The sequence below is a fragment of the Carettochelys insculpta genome, chromosome 2, assembly GCF_033958435.1.
Source record: "Carettochelys insculpta isolate YL-2023 chromosome 2, ASM3395843v1, whole genome shotgun sequence".
Taxonomy (NCBI): Eukaryota; Metazoa; Chordata; order Testudines; family Carettochelyidae; genus Carettochelys; species Carettochelys insculpta.
The window spans coordinates 231926944-231941831 of NC_134138.1; the positions used below are offsets into that span (position 1 = coordinate 231926944).

Sequence of the window (14888 nt, forward strand, 5' to 3'; positions counted from 1 at the left end):
TGTTACTGAGTGTCCAGGGAGACTGAAGTGTTCTCCTACAGGTTTTTGTATGTTACCGTTCCTGATATCTGACGTGTGTCCATTTATTCTTTTACGTAGACTGTTCAGTTTGGCCAGTGTATATTACAGTGGGGCACTGCTGGCACATGATGGCATGTATTATATTAGTAGATGTATAATATATTAGTAGATAGGTGCTATAGTAAAGGATGCCTGCCCCTCCCCTGCCAGCAGCAATGCTGGCCACCCTGCCTATGCAATGACAAGTCATCTCTTTGCAGTGCCAGGGCACCGAGAGTCCCCTGGGATCATACCCAAGAGAGATCAGCAGTCAAAAGTAACTACACATGCCATAGAATCCCCTCCATTATAAGTTTGTGACATTAATCAAATAAGAACAATACTACTGTAAAACAGCTGAGTCATAGCTCAGTGCCCTGTCCACAAAGCCACCTTTCTCAGGCTATGTCTACACCACATGTTAAAGTCAATTTTAAGGAGGTTAGCTTGATTCTACAAAGTCACTGTCTTCACTGTGAATGCCACCAGGTTGATTCTAGGGAGCACTAAGGTTGATATTATTACACCAACCGTGCGAGTAGTGTAGCACCAAGTTGGCATAGCACCAAGTTTGAATTTAAACGGTTGGATTAATTTTAGTGTGGAAACGGTACTTATTTACATCAACTTTATTGGCCTCCCGAGGTATCCACTATGTATTCCACAATGCCCCATGGTTGTCTGCCCTGACTGCTTCTATCTCCACTGCTCTCCAGGGCTGCGTCTACACGTGCACGCTACTTCGAAGTAGCGGCAGTAACTTCGAAATAGCGCCCGTCACGTCTACACGTGTTGGGCGCTATTTCGAAGTTGAAATCGACGTTAGGCGGCGAGACGTCGAAGTCGCTAACCCCATGAGGGGATGGGAATAGCGCCCTACTTCGACGTTCAACATCGAAGTAGGGACGTGTAGACGATCCGCGTCCCGCAACATCGAAATAGCGGGGTCCTCCATGGCGGCCATCAGCTGGGGGGTTGAGAGATACTCTCTCTCCAGCCCTTGCGGGGCTCTGTGGTCACCGTGGGCAGCAGCCCTTAGCCCAGGGCTTCTGGCTGCTGCTGCTGCAGCTGGGGGTCCGTGCTGCCTCTACAGGGTCTGCAACTAGTTGTTGGCTCTGTGTATCTTGCACTGTTTAATGAAAGTGTGTCTGGGAGGGGCCCTTTAAGGGAGCGACTTGCTGTTGAGTCCGCCCCGTGACCCTGTCTGCAGCTGTGCCTGGCTCCCTTATTTCGATGTGTGCTACTTTGGCGTGTAGACGTTCCCTCGCTGCGCCTATTTCGATGTTGGGCTGAGCAACGTCGAAGTTGAACATCGACGTTGCCGGCCCTGGAGGACGTGTAGACGTTATTCATCGAAATAGGCTATTTCGATGTCGCTACTTCGAAATTAGCTATTTCGATGTAGCATGCACGTGTAGACGTAGCCCAGGTGCGCAGGAAGTAGGCAACAGGAAGCCAGCAAATTTGAATTCAGCACCAGGAAGGCCAGGAAACTGAAGTGGGCACCTTGGCTTATTTTGAATTAATTTGTTTATATTCACTGCAGCGATTGCAACTAGCCCTGAAAAAATAGCCCCAACACGGGGTGGTGGATTCTTCCCTGCACAGGATATAGCAGGAGAGGCTGAGATCTTTTTTCGGAGCTGGTGCCAGCCCCCGCCGCATCTCACCACGTGGCGGCTAGGCTGCGGGGTCATGCTTGCATGAGAGGTTGAGAAACTTCTTTTCCGCAGTTCACATTTATACAGGGGCAGCCCCCCACTCCCTCCACAGGCATTGTGCAGTCAGGGTCTGTCCCCTGCCTAACCACATGATGTGCCTAGCCCCCAGCCCAATAAAAGGATGTGACTGTGGTGCAGTGCAGACCACGCTGCCAGACAGCACCATGTCCTGGCCTGCGTGTGGTGAAGGTTCCAAAGGCGAGAAAGATTTTCGGGGCCTGGCTGCCACTGGCGAGGTGGAAGTCTCCTCCCTGGCACCCATGGGAAAGATTTCAGGGGCTGGTTGTAACCAGGGGAAGTCTCCTCCCACAGCAAAGACTTCAGGGGCTGGCTATCACCAAGGGGAAGTCTCCCCTCCCCTGCAGCAAAGATTGTGGGGGCTGGCTGTCACTGGGGTGGGGGGAAGGCGTGGAGACTGGATGACCGCTCATAGGCCCCACCAGCCAGGGAGCTTGGTCTTTGCTATATTTTTGGTGGGTCAATATGCACCAGGGAGGCTGGCAGAAAGCCCCTGAACAGATACTGTCAACCAGTCCTTCAAATACACCCGCCCTTGGTATGTGGGGGGGCACGGCTGGCTATCTGTTCCCATAATATTTTCAGAGATTATGACTATGGCAATCTGAGGTTTCAACGGGGGGAGGCAGCAAAGTAGCTGAGATGGCACAGTCACCTGGCTGATGCCAGGTTGGTATGGCAGTCCCCTGCCTGGCACGCTAGTTGGCTGATCAGTCAAAAGTCGTACCTGAAGGGATTAATGCAAAGGTGTTCTTTCAATGGGGGAAAAAACAGCTCAACAACCAGTTTACATGGTTCAGTCACCTTCTGAAGCCAGCCTATTTGGTTTTCTTTCACCTGGGATTCCCTACTTTTCCTTCTGTCCTTCTGCAAAAACGGCTATTCGCTTTCCATGGGAGGGGAATGAGGGCAATGCAATGCGGGAAAATGACATCACATACCCACAACCACTTGCGGGGCATTTTTTTCCCCATACTGCACCAGCAAAAAAGCCCAGAATGCTCCAGGGCTGGGGGAACTGTGAGCTAGGTTCCCACAATGCACTGCTGTATCAGTTGATGTTTAGCGCTGTAGTGTGGCAGCACTAATTCAGCTTTGTGGGCACTTTGTGGGGATGTAAGGATACTCCTATTCGAATGTATAAAACCCAGCGTTAAAAAAATTGAATGTAATGAAATCGAATTTATCTCATAGTGTAGATGTAACCTCAGGGTAGGTCTACACAGCGAAGTTATTTTAATATTACTATCCTAGTTTTACACAATGCAATTGCTATTTCAAAATAATTTCAGATAGTGGTTGGCTTATTTTGAAACTGGTAAATATTATTCTAGGAGGCTGTGGCTACACTAGCCCCTCCCTTTCGGAAGGGGCATGGTAATGAGCCACTTCCGCAGATGCTAATGAAACGCTGCTATGAATATGCAGCACCTCATTAGAATAATGGCAGACATGCACGCTTCAAAAGTGCCACTTTCAAAACACATGGCGCCTGTGTAGACCAGGGCTTTTTGAAAGGATCCCCGGACTTCGAACACCCCTTTATCCTTAAACCAAATGGCAAGATGGGGCTTTCAAAGTCTGGGGGTCCTTTCAAAAGGTCCCTGGCTACATGGGTGGAGTGCATTTCGAAAGTGGAACTTTCTAAACATCTGAGGCCGCCATTGTGCTAATGAGGCACTGCCATTTGCCAAAGTGGCTCATTAGCACGCCCCTTCCACAAGGCAGGGGCTAGTGTAGCCACAGCCGGAGGAATAGTGCCTATTTCAAAATAACCCAATGGCTCTCTTTTGAAATAGGCTCTTTGTGTGTAGATGCTGCATTTTCAAAATAGCACAATGCTATCACAAAATGCATTTTTGTTTATAGCAGCCTTACTTCAAGATAAGCTCTTCCAGAACAGCTTATTTTGAAAATCATCAATAAAATACTATCTTTCTCATATGGCAATTACTATTAAATTGCATCACAAACATGCTACACATACATTTACAGTCTCATAAAAACGAATTAATAGCTCTAGTCTCTCTAGCCTATCTATAAGCTGTTGCTTCTTGAACATGCTGGGCTTTCAATTTCTGTTTCTCTGTGGACTAAAACGTAGCATGTGCAAAGAAAGGCACCAGGGGATAGAACTGTTTTTGTTCTGTGTTTATGGGGTGGTGGACGTTGGCCAAATACGACAGAGAAGTTATGCAAGCCTTGGTCTTAAAGACAGAGAGACAATATAAAGGAAAGGACGGAGACAGCATAGAAAGGAACAGTGGTGCAGACTGGAAAGAGAAAGGTTAGACATTCACCACACACACAGCTTCCTATATCCTCCACACTATTGCCACAGAAAAACTGTCCTGGCTTCTGAGCGTAAGAGAAACCCTATCTGGGAATATTTTGAAGAAATGCCTTCTATGGTTAAAAAAAGGAAAACGTGTCACATGTAAACGGTGCAAGAAGATGCAAGAATGAAACATCACGGCTGGGTCTACACAGCATGTGTGGACGTGCCCCTGCCAGCAAAAAGCCCCTCTGTCGCCAGACATTTCTGCCTCTTTACTGCCAGCAGCCCCCTCTGCCGAGACTGAGCTCTCGCGCAGCTATGCTAATGAGCTGCAGGACCATGCTAATGAGCAGTCATTTGCAATTTTGAAGCTGCTCATTAGCATGGATCTGCCAGGAAAGCTGTGCTGTGTAGACCCAGCCCATAAGGAAAACTGCTAATTGGGCAAAAATGATATGGCTGAAGATGGGGATATGGCTGAGTGGATCAACTGGTTAATAACTTTACATTTGGTAAATAACATTGTAACATCATTACAATAACATCATTCTTCAAGACACACTCTGTGCCTTTTAGTATAAGTATGACTTGACAAATAAATTCCCCAAATGGTTTCTGTGTTGGATGTTGCTAGAAAAAAAAATGGTTAGCTTAGCTAATCCTTATGGCTTGCTTAATTAGTTCACAAAGTTTAGAATCTAACATTCAAATATAGGGCACAGAAAACTGCAGTAAGAGAAATCTAGGGCTGACAGTTTCCACTGTCATTTTATTTTATGTTACATAATGCATGCTTCTTATTTTGGAATGTTGTGGCCACAGACCATAATGGTGATACCATATGTCTATTCCCTATTTTACTTTTGCATACCTCAGGTTTTCCAAGGGAATACCATTCTACATTTGTTTCCTCAAAACACAAAAGTGCCAGCCAGTTCAGTGGGGCTTACTCCAACATTAAATGCACTCTAAGCACAGTCAGTCTTAGGTTTTTTGGTAACTTCATTTAAATCCATGATGTTTTTTAAATCATGATTTAAATCAATCGGCACTGTTTGATGAACTCTGGTTCTTGTATTATGAGTAAAAAACATGTCTTTATTTTGTTGCTCCAGACAACTCATGATTTTATAGACCTCTATCATATCTCCACTTAGTCATCTCTTTTCCAAACTGAAAAGTCCCACTCTTACTAATCTCTCCTCATACAGAAACTGTTCCATACCCCTATTCCTTTTTGTTACCTGTATGAGAAAAATTAGGTCTCAAACAACTATACTGATAGATTGGTACATACAAATGGGAGGCCAGGCTTTGTCTTTGCCTTTACCAATGCAAACCCATTGATTTCACCAAAGCCTGATTTGCATTCACATGAGACTTAGGAAATAACTTAATTTAGTTGAAAGATTACAAAAAAAATAAAAAATGTTTCTACCATTTTCAAACTTTTCTTTTCAGGTCTTCTGTGCTCAGACTAGTGAAATAAACCTACATGGGCTTTGATTTATAATAACCAGGCAAAAAGAAGGGAACTATAAAATATTACTTAATTTACGTAATCGGTTTTAAGGCATTTGAACAAGCCTGCTAAGGTTAAATAAAATAGACTCCCTTCTGTTTTCTCACTGTTAAAATAATCAGCTACCCCCAAAGAAGAAAATAGTATGGGAAATAATGGGGCACTCTTCCCATGAGCTTTCTCAGCACAAATGCAGAATGGCATCACTGTTTTATTGTCTTCATCACAATACCTTCTGATCCCATCAGCACTTTTTTTATTATTACTACTCTGGGGATAGTGAAAGGCAGGGATACATCATTCAGCGATACATGATTTGCCAAGTGCAGCAGATTATGCACATTAAATAGATAACTGCATGCTTGGGAGCATGATTTAGGTCAAATTTCTCAGTTCCAAAAGGTTAAAAAAATAAGCCAATCTTTGTTAATACTCAAAGCATGACATATTACCCAGCTACCTTTTCTCTATGTTGGCTGCTGTTAGACATGTTTTTAGTCATGTGCATTGGGGGTGAAGGGGTTGACAGTCTGTGAATAAATCATTGGTACTCACAATTAACTTTTATATAGGGTATTTATTTAAAAGCAAATTACAACATGTTTATTCACATTGAGTAGTCCCTTACTCCATTCCTCTTACTTGACTTGAACGGGACTACTCATGGTAAGTCCTATTATTGCAAGCTCTCAGGATATTACACTCTGGCCCTTAACAATAAATCTGATATCCTATGTTTGGAAGCAATATTTTTATTACCAAATAATATAATATTTTGCACAACTTAAATACACATATGGAAGGCCCAGCGAAGTAGCTGTGTTAATCTGTATCTTCACAAAACAAAAAAAGCAGTCTTGTAGCACTTTAAAAGACTAACAAAATAATTTATTAGGTGATGAGCTTTCATAGGACAGACACACTTCTTCAGATCTGAAAATTCTCAAGGCCCGACACTACAAAGATCTAAGCACATGACTAATTTATTCATAAACATACACCCATAGAAATAAATGAAACAACCATGCATGGTTATGTGTTTGCAGGCTCAGGGCCTTAAGGTGTATGTGTAAATTTTGCAGTAAATGTTCTTACTACTAACATTTTCTTAAAGATGTGAAAGCCTTATTTTGAGTTTAAAAACTGCCTTACAATGGTGTCAACTCCCATATACACATTTTAATTGGATCCGTTTGCATTTTTAATGTCCAAATCACAGAGATTTTCTACACTTAAATATTCAGGCTACATCTACACTACAGCAATCTGTTGACAGAAGTTACTGTCGGAAGATATCTTCCAAGAAGACTTCTGTCAACAGATTGCAGCCACACATGAAATCAGATCACTCCACTGACAGAGAGAGTGGCCAGACTGCCTTGCCACTCTCTCGACAGAACGGCCATCCAGAAGCATAGCAGACAGGGCTGCCTGGTGCCCCGGAAGCCCTGTCTGTCGACAGAGGACACTGCCCTGAGCATCCACACTGACTTTCTGTCGACAGATTCTGTAGAGAAAGGCATTCTGCCTCCTAGGGGAATGGCAGAACACTGCCAACTGAAGTGCTGCATTCTGTCTATTTACTGTCGACAAAATGCATGTGTAATGTGAACTCTCCATGTTCGCTAGTTTTGTCAACAAAACTCTCTACTGTAGACATAGTTCCGGAAACTTTTCTTCTCTTTTCAACATTGAAATACTTTATCTCTAAATCTAGTTCAGGAAAAAAATGTTCAGGAAAACACCACCACAAGAATGAAGGAACAAAATTAGAAATGCCAAAGCACAAAATGTGATTAAACGAGCTAATGACAAAGAGTAACAAGAAAACGTTCTACAGATATATTAGAAGCAAGAGAAAGACAAAGGACACAGTAGGCCCATTACTCAATGATGGAAGAAAGACAAATAACAGAAGGCATGGAAATGGCAGAAGCACTAAATGACTTCCAGGTGTTTTCACTAAAAAAAAGATTAGAAGCAACTGTACATCTAACCTAGTGAACACTAGTGAAAACAATTAAGGATCTGAGCTTAAACGAGGAAAATGAACAAGTTAAAAATTACTCAGACAAGTTAAATGTTTTCAAACCAGCGGGGCATGATTAAACACATCTTGGAATACTCAAGGAGATGACTGACTACATATCTGAGCCATTAACAATTATCTTTAAAAACTCATGGAAGCCAAGAGAGATTCTAGAGGACTGAAAGAGGACAAATATAGTGCCAAATTGATGAAAAGGGATATAAAGACAACTTGGGGAATTACAGACCAATCATCTTAACTTCAGTACTTAGAAAGATGAGAGAGGAAATAATCACATGATCAAATTGCAAACACCTGGAAGACTATAAGGTGATGAACAACAGTCAACATGAATTTGTCAAGAATAAGTCATGTGAAAACAACCTCACAGCTTTCTTTGATAGGGTAACAAGCATAGTGGATGGAAGAAGTCATAGGTGTGGTATATCTTGATTTCAGTAAATTTGATAGTGGCTTGCATGATCTTCTTGTAAACAAACTGGTGAAATATAGCCTGCCCTAGACAGAGCTACTGTAAGGTGATTGCATGACTAGTTATAACCACTCCCAGAGTATAAGTATCAGTGGTGCACAGTCAAGCTGAAAGAGCATATCAAGTGAAGTCTCACAGTGATTGGTTCTGGGTCGGGTTTTTTACAATATCTTCATAAATGATTTATATAATGGCATAGATTGGACATTTATAAAGTTTGCAGACAATACCAAGATGAGCACACAGGATTATAAATCAAAATGATCTGGACAAAATGGAGCACAGGTCTGAAATAAGCAGGATGACATTCAATGCAGACAAATGCTAAGTACTCCAGTTAGGAAAGAAAAATCACATGTAACATGGGATATGACTGTCTATGAAGGATTACTACAGAAAGACAGCTGGAGGTTACAGTACAGTGGATCGCAAGCTACATAAGAATCATCAGTGTAACACTGTTACACAAAAAGCAAACACCACTCTGGGATGCTTAGAAAGTGCTGTAAGATACAAGAAGTAAGTCTGCTCTGCTCTGCTCTGCTCTGCTCTGCTCTGCTCTGCTTAGGCCTCAGCTGGAGTATTACTTCCAGTTCTGGGCACCAAGCTTCAGGAAAGATGTGGATAAACTGGGGAAAATCCAGAAAAGAGCAACAAAAACATATTAAAGGTCTAGAAAACATGACCCGTAAGGAAAGATCAAAAAATAAGTTTGTTTACTCTTGTGAAGACTGAGAGGCAACATAACAGTTTTCAAGTCTTTTGTTACAAGAGGGAGGATGAAAAATTGTTTTCCCTAACCTCTGAGGATAGGACAAGAAGCAATGGGCTTAAATGTAGCAATAGAGGTTTAGGTTGGACGTTAGGAAAAAACATTCTAATTGTCAGGGTAGTTAAGCACTGGAACAAATTTTGTGGCTTCTCCACCATTAGAGCCTCTACCTGGCCTCTGGCTGGTGCCACCACCATTCGAGCCACATCGGGCTGTGGCTGGAACTGCATAGCAAGCCGCAGCCACCAAAGCCATAGGAGCTGCCTCCACTACTGCCACCACATGCTTGTCCCACCAAGTGGTGAGGCACATGTGCAGAGCAGGCGGAGGGCATTCCCCATGAATGGCTCTGCTGAGCTGCATTTTGATACGCTCTGGTGCTCCATTTGCCACATGTGGCAAACGGGGGGCATACTGGACACCGCAGTACTGGAGTCAAGCTTAATGAAACCACTCATTTACTGACTGACACTTTCATTATTCTACATGCCAAATGGGGCCATTTAGACAATGTGGAGGGAAGAAGTGGCACAGAGCTGTGCCAGGTCTCTGGAGAGGGCCACTATCTCAGGGACAGGCTATCTACTCTCTCCAGGCCCATGGCACCAATATTCAGGCACAGAACAGTGTAACATATTGAAAGAGGGCAAAAGGTACATTTGCTCTGTGATTTAATCACTGGGGCTCACAAGAGTCATCTGAACATTGGATTATCTGACAAATACTCAACTATATGTAAGTAGGGAACAGCACAGCTGTTACACTGGGGCTGTGGCTACACTAGCACCCACCTTTCGAAAGGGGGATGCTAATGAGCCACTTCAGCAGATGCTAATGAGGTGCTGCCCTACATATGCAGCACCTTGTTAGCGTAATGGCAGCTGCACACGTTTCAAAAGTGCTGCTTTTGAAATGCACGCCACTGACGTAGATGAGGACCTTTCGAAATCCAGGGGGTCCTTTCAAAGGGCCCCGTCTACACCAGCAGTGTGCCTTTTGAAAGTGGCACTTTTGAAATGCATATGACTGCCATTATGCTAATAAGACATTTCATATTCATGACAGCACCTCATTAGCATCTGCCAAAGTGGCTCATTAGCATCCCCCTTTTGAAAGGGGGGTGCTAGTGTAGCCATGGCCTGGGCCTGATCCAAAGCCCATTCAGTCAGTGGAAAGGCTCCTATTAAATTCAGTAATGTTTTGACCAGGCCTATGCTGTGAGAGGATGGCGAGAATGTGGTTAGGAACTGTTTTGCTTGACAGTGAGAACTTGAGACCACTGGTAGAAGAGTGCCCAGCCCAGGCATCAAGGTGAGAAGGAGGGAAGCTCAGACTGGACAATGGTCTTGTCAGACCAACTGCTTCATGTTCTGGTGGAGAATGCAGAGAAGGGAAGAAACTGAGTTACCAGGAACTAAAAGGGTTGAACCTACCCATTCCACTGAACCTAGAGGTGGCAGGAGCCTGGGTGGGTTCTGCCCTGCTACATCAGCCCTTCAGGGAGTAGGACCAAAGGTCGAGCAAAAATCCCCATGTGCCCACCCCACATGTTGCCACTGACCCGTAGTGCAGACCTTGGCTAAGTTTCTACCCATCCACCCACTCAAATTTACAATGAAAACCTTGAAAATGGGAAATGAGCGTGAGCCTGCCTGCATCAACAGGGAGCCTGAAACAGTAGTTCTGAGAGGTGTCATCTACTCCGCTCATGTCATGAGTATTTCCTCAGAATGGAAGTTATGATACTTCAGATATCACCATCTATTTCTAAAGTTGTCAAACCGGGCAAGGGAGAAAAGGACTGTATTATGAAGATCTACACAATCTGCTCAGAGCAGCAGCAGCTGTTTTTGGCACCACTTGTAAGTGACATTGGGAAATTTCTCACTAATGCTTTTCCTCAGTCAAACAGGAACCACCACAAGGAATGCATATGTGAAGACACCAGAATGCACAGCAGAAGAGTGCCCATAAGTTTATTAAAACCTCTATGACAGAGCGCCCATATATTGAACACAGAGGCTAGGTCGACACTAGCCCCCACTTTCGAAAGGGAGATGCTAATAAGACACTTTGGGATATGCTAATGAGGTGCTGCAATGAATATGCAGTGCCTCATTAGCATAATGACAGCTGTGGTGCTTCAAAAGTGTCACTTTCAATCGCACAAGGCTGATCTACCTGGGGTCCTTTTCACAAGGACCCCACACACTTCAAAATCCCCTGATTCCTTTAACCAAATAGGGGTGAAATTCTGCCTCAGGAAGCCTCTGCAATGCTCTCAAGGGAAGACACTCATACCCAGATCCACCATGTTGCTCCTGCAATGCTGATGCTCCAAATTGTGATTGAGTAACTCGCTCTTACTGAGGCTCAGAGGAGCACTCATGAGCCTTACTGCTTCCTATTAAGTTTTGTGGGGGTCCCATTTGGATTTCTGACCATGTAAGAGGAGTTAACAGGGAGTAAGTAAGAGATTTGGACAGAGCCTCCTCCCAGAAGGAATACATCTCATTTTCTTAGAAAGGTAACCTGTTAGAAGCAGCAAGAGATACTGGGCATTGATGAAGCACAATGACAGAATTCCATCTAGAAGATCTGGTAACATTCTCACCCATGGGGTAGGGGGAACAGGAGGGGTTCCCCACCCTCACTTAGAATTTTGAGGAATTGCACTGTGGAAATTTTGATGTGTTTTATGGGTATTTAATTTCCTCACACAGAAAAGGAGATCTAAGAAAAATCTTATATCATGATAAACTACCAGGCGCAAGTGTCCAAAGCTTACAACACGTCAAGCCTTTCCACTTCACCCCTCGCATTCACGAAGTTATAATGTTTTGGTCTATTTAGATTCTATAGGCCATAAGTATTTAAGTAGAATATTGTACTCTATTGATATTTACATGACAAATCATATGCTACTTCAGCCTGGTTTTCCATGCTGGCTCTTAAAAGTGATACTGCTAAGTGGAAGTGGATCCAAGACTGAAGGAAAGATGGCCTTCACAGCAGAGCAAGGCCTGAGACAATTTAAAAGTATGGCTTTTGACTAATGTAATGCACCAGATGTAATTGAGAGGGTTCTGGATAGGGTGTCATATTTTTTGAATCTATTCTAGTTCAATCAATAATACAAATGGAGTGGGGGAGGGTAGGATTACAAAGCCTGCTGATCTTAGGGAATTCCCAGGAGTGGGCAGACATAACTAGAAACACATTATATTGAGAAATTGATTTAAATTCACTAATCACAGGAAGATGGCTTCTCAGTACATCCTTTATTAACCCTGCTGCGAAAGTAGCTGTAACAGAAGACTGAATTTTAATTCTGCTAGCTTTGGTGCATTTAAGTAACTCCGTTTTTGTTTTTATTACACAGGAAACTAAACTGAGGAACCAGGTTTGATTTAACCTCTTCAATGCTGAGAAACAAACCAGGTACCATATCCTCACCTCTCCCCTCCTCCCAGGGTAATAAGCGGTACCTGCTTAGATGATGCACTACTATGAATGGGCATTGTTGTAATTGGGACACACACAGGGAGACAAGGGCATGTGTGTAACAATAAAGATGTTTATAATTCCTATCCAGTCAATGTTTTTGTTTGGGGGAGGAAGAAATCAGAGGGAGATGTATGTGTTAGGGGGAGAGATCAGAGGGAGATGTCTGTATATGTTGTGGGGCAAAGATCGGGTGCAGATGTGTGCATATGTTGGGGGGAGGCCGGGGGAGATGTGTGTGTGTTGGAGGGGAGGCTGGGAGGAAATGCGTGTGGAGTAGAGACTGGGGGAGATGTATGTGTGTGTCGGGGGGAGGCCAGGGGAGATGTGTGTGTGTGTCAGGGGAGATGTGTGGAGCGGAAGATTGAGGGAAATGTGTGTATGCGTGTGGGGGAGAGATCAGAGGGAGATGTGTGTTTGTGTTGGAGGGAGATGTGGCGGGGAGGCCGGGGGGGAGATGTGTGTCTGTGTGGGGGGCAGGCCAGGGGGAGATAGGGGAGCGGCGGAGATGTGTGCGGGAGGGGGAAGCCGGGGTGAGATGTGTGTCTGTGGGGGGATGTGGGGGGAGATGTGTGTCTGTGGGAGGGACATGTGCGTGGGTGGGGTGAGATGTGTGTCTGTGGGAGGGTGTGGGGGGAGATGTGTGTCTGGGGGGGACATGTGTGTCTGTGTGGGGGGACATGTGCGGGGGCGGGGTGAGATGTGTGTTTGTGGGGGGGGACATGTGGGGCAGCGAGGGGAGATGTGTGTTTGTGGGAGGGACATGTGCGCAGGCTGGGGGAGATGTGTGTCTGTGGGAGGGTGTGAGGGGAGATGTGTGTCGGGGGGGACATGTGCGGGGGCGGGGGGAGATGTGTGTCTGTGGGGGGGAAATGTGTGGGGGCGGGGGGAGATGTATGTCTGTGGGGGGACATGTGGGGGGGCGGGGGAGATGTGTGTCTGTGGGGGGATGTGGGGGGAGATGTGTGTCTGTGGGGGGACGTGCGGGGACGGGGGGAAATGTGTGTCTGTAGGGCGGACACGTGCGCGGGCGCGGGGAGATGTGTGTCTGTAGGGGGGCATGTGCGGGGGCGGGGGGAGATGTGTGTCTGTGGGGGGGACATGTGTGTCTGTGTGGGGGACACGTGCGGGGGTGGGGGGAGATGTGTGTCTGTGGGGGGGGGACATGTGCGGGGGCGGGGAGATGTGTGTCTGTGGGGGGGACATGTGCGGGGGCAGGAGGAGATGTGTGTCTGTTGGGGGGGACATGTGCTGGGCTGGGGGGAGATGTGTGTCTGTGGGGGGGACATGTGCGGGGGCGGGGAGATGTGTGTCTGTGGGGGGGACATGTGCGGGGGCGGGGGGAGATGTGTGTCTGTGGGGGGGACATGTGCGGGGGTGGGGAGATGGGTGTGTGAGGGGCGGGGGAGGCAGATCAGGGAGCTCAGCGCCGCAGCGGCTCGGTGAGGGGTTAGCGCTCCCGCTAGCAGGGCTGGTCCCGCTCCAGCACAGCAGGCGCGTTCGCAAGGTGCCAGCCCCGAGGAGAGCCGGCCGGGGACTCCCCTGCGGCCAGCCGCTGCCGGGCTTTGTCCAGGCGGAGCAAGTCCCCCTTCCGCCACCTCACTGAGGGTTGCACCGGCCGGGGTGAGGGGGGGGGTCGCTGCCTTCCTGCCGCCGCCCCGCCCTGCCGGCTGGATGCTTTGCAGCGGTAGGGCCCCTGCGAAGCGGGCAGCCCGTCTCCCTGCCTCGGGGGCTGCAGCCTTTGCCTCCTCCACCCGGGAGCGTCCCGGCTGCCGCTTCCTTCCCCACCGCGCCCCACAGCCGGGGCGGGGGCCAAGGCAGACGCGCGCCCCCGACGTTACCTTGCGCTGCTCCCCGACAGCGGCGGGAGGGGCTTCCGGCGGTGCGCAGCGCTCCCGCGGCTCCCCCCAGGCCGGGGCGGCGGACTAAGCACGGCGCGCACCGGCAGGCGGCACCCCAGTGGCTGCGGCGGCGGCGTGTGCTGCTGCTCCTCACTGCTAGCGGGCTCGCTGCGACTGCTGCTGCTGCTGCTGCTGCTGGGAGAATGTGCTGCCTCACGCTAGCCAAGCCCCTCCCGGGCACAGCCCCCCCCCGCCTCCTCGCCCCTGGCACTGACATCTCCCCGCCTCTCTGCAGCCCGGCCGCGCATCGCATCTTCCGCCGGGGAGCCAGACACAGCTCCTCCCCCCAGCCGCTGGCCGCGCGGGGGTAGCGGTCCCTGCCAGGCCCCTTCCCTTCGTTCACTGTGACACAGCAGCATCAGGCTCATTGGTCCTGCCTGAGTCAGTGGCACAAGCTGTCCAGACCGGGGCCAGAGACATTAGCACATAAGAACAGCCATCTGGGGTCAGACCAAAGGTTCCTCTCGCCCAGTATCCTGACTGCCCACAGAGGCCAATGCCAGATGCCCGAGAGGGAGTAACCAGAGCAGGTAATCACCAAAGTGATCCCTCTCCTGTCATCTGTTTCCAGCCTCTGACAAGCAGGGCCT

General features: G+C 47.2%; 1 protein-coding gene across 1 annotated transcript in view; it reads right to left on the minus strand.

The window, feature by feature from the left end:
• The window catches only part of DYNC1I1 (dynein cytoplasmic 1 intermediate chain 1), a 291917-nt gene extending 277549 nt beyond the window's left edge, over positions 1–14368 (minus strand). Inside the window, exon 1 of the mRNA XM_074986221.1 lies at positions 14239–14368. The gene's annotated coding sequence lies outside the window, so the exon portion shown is untranslated. The remainder of the gene's footprint in view (positions 1–14238) is intronic.
• Positions 14369–14888: the final 520 nt, after the last annotated feature.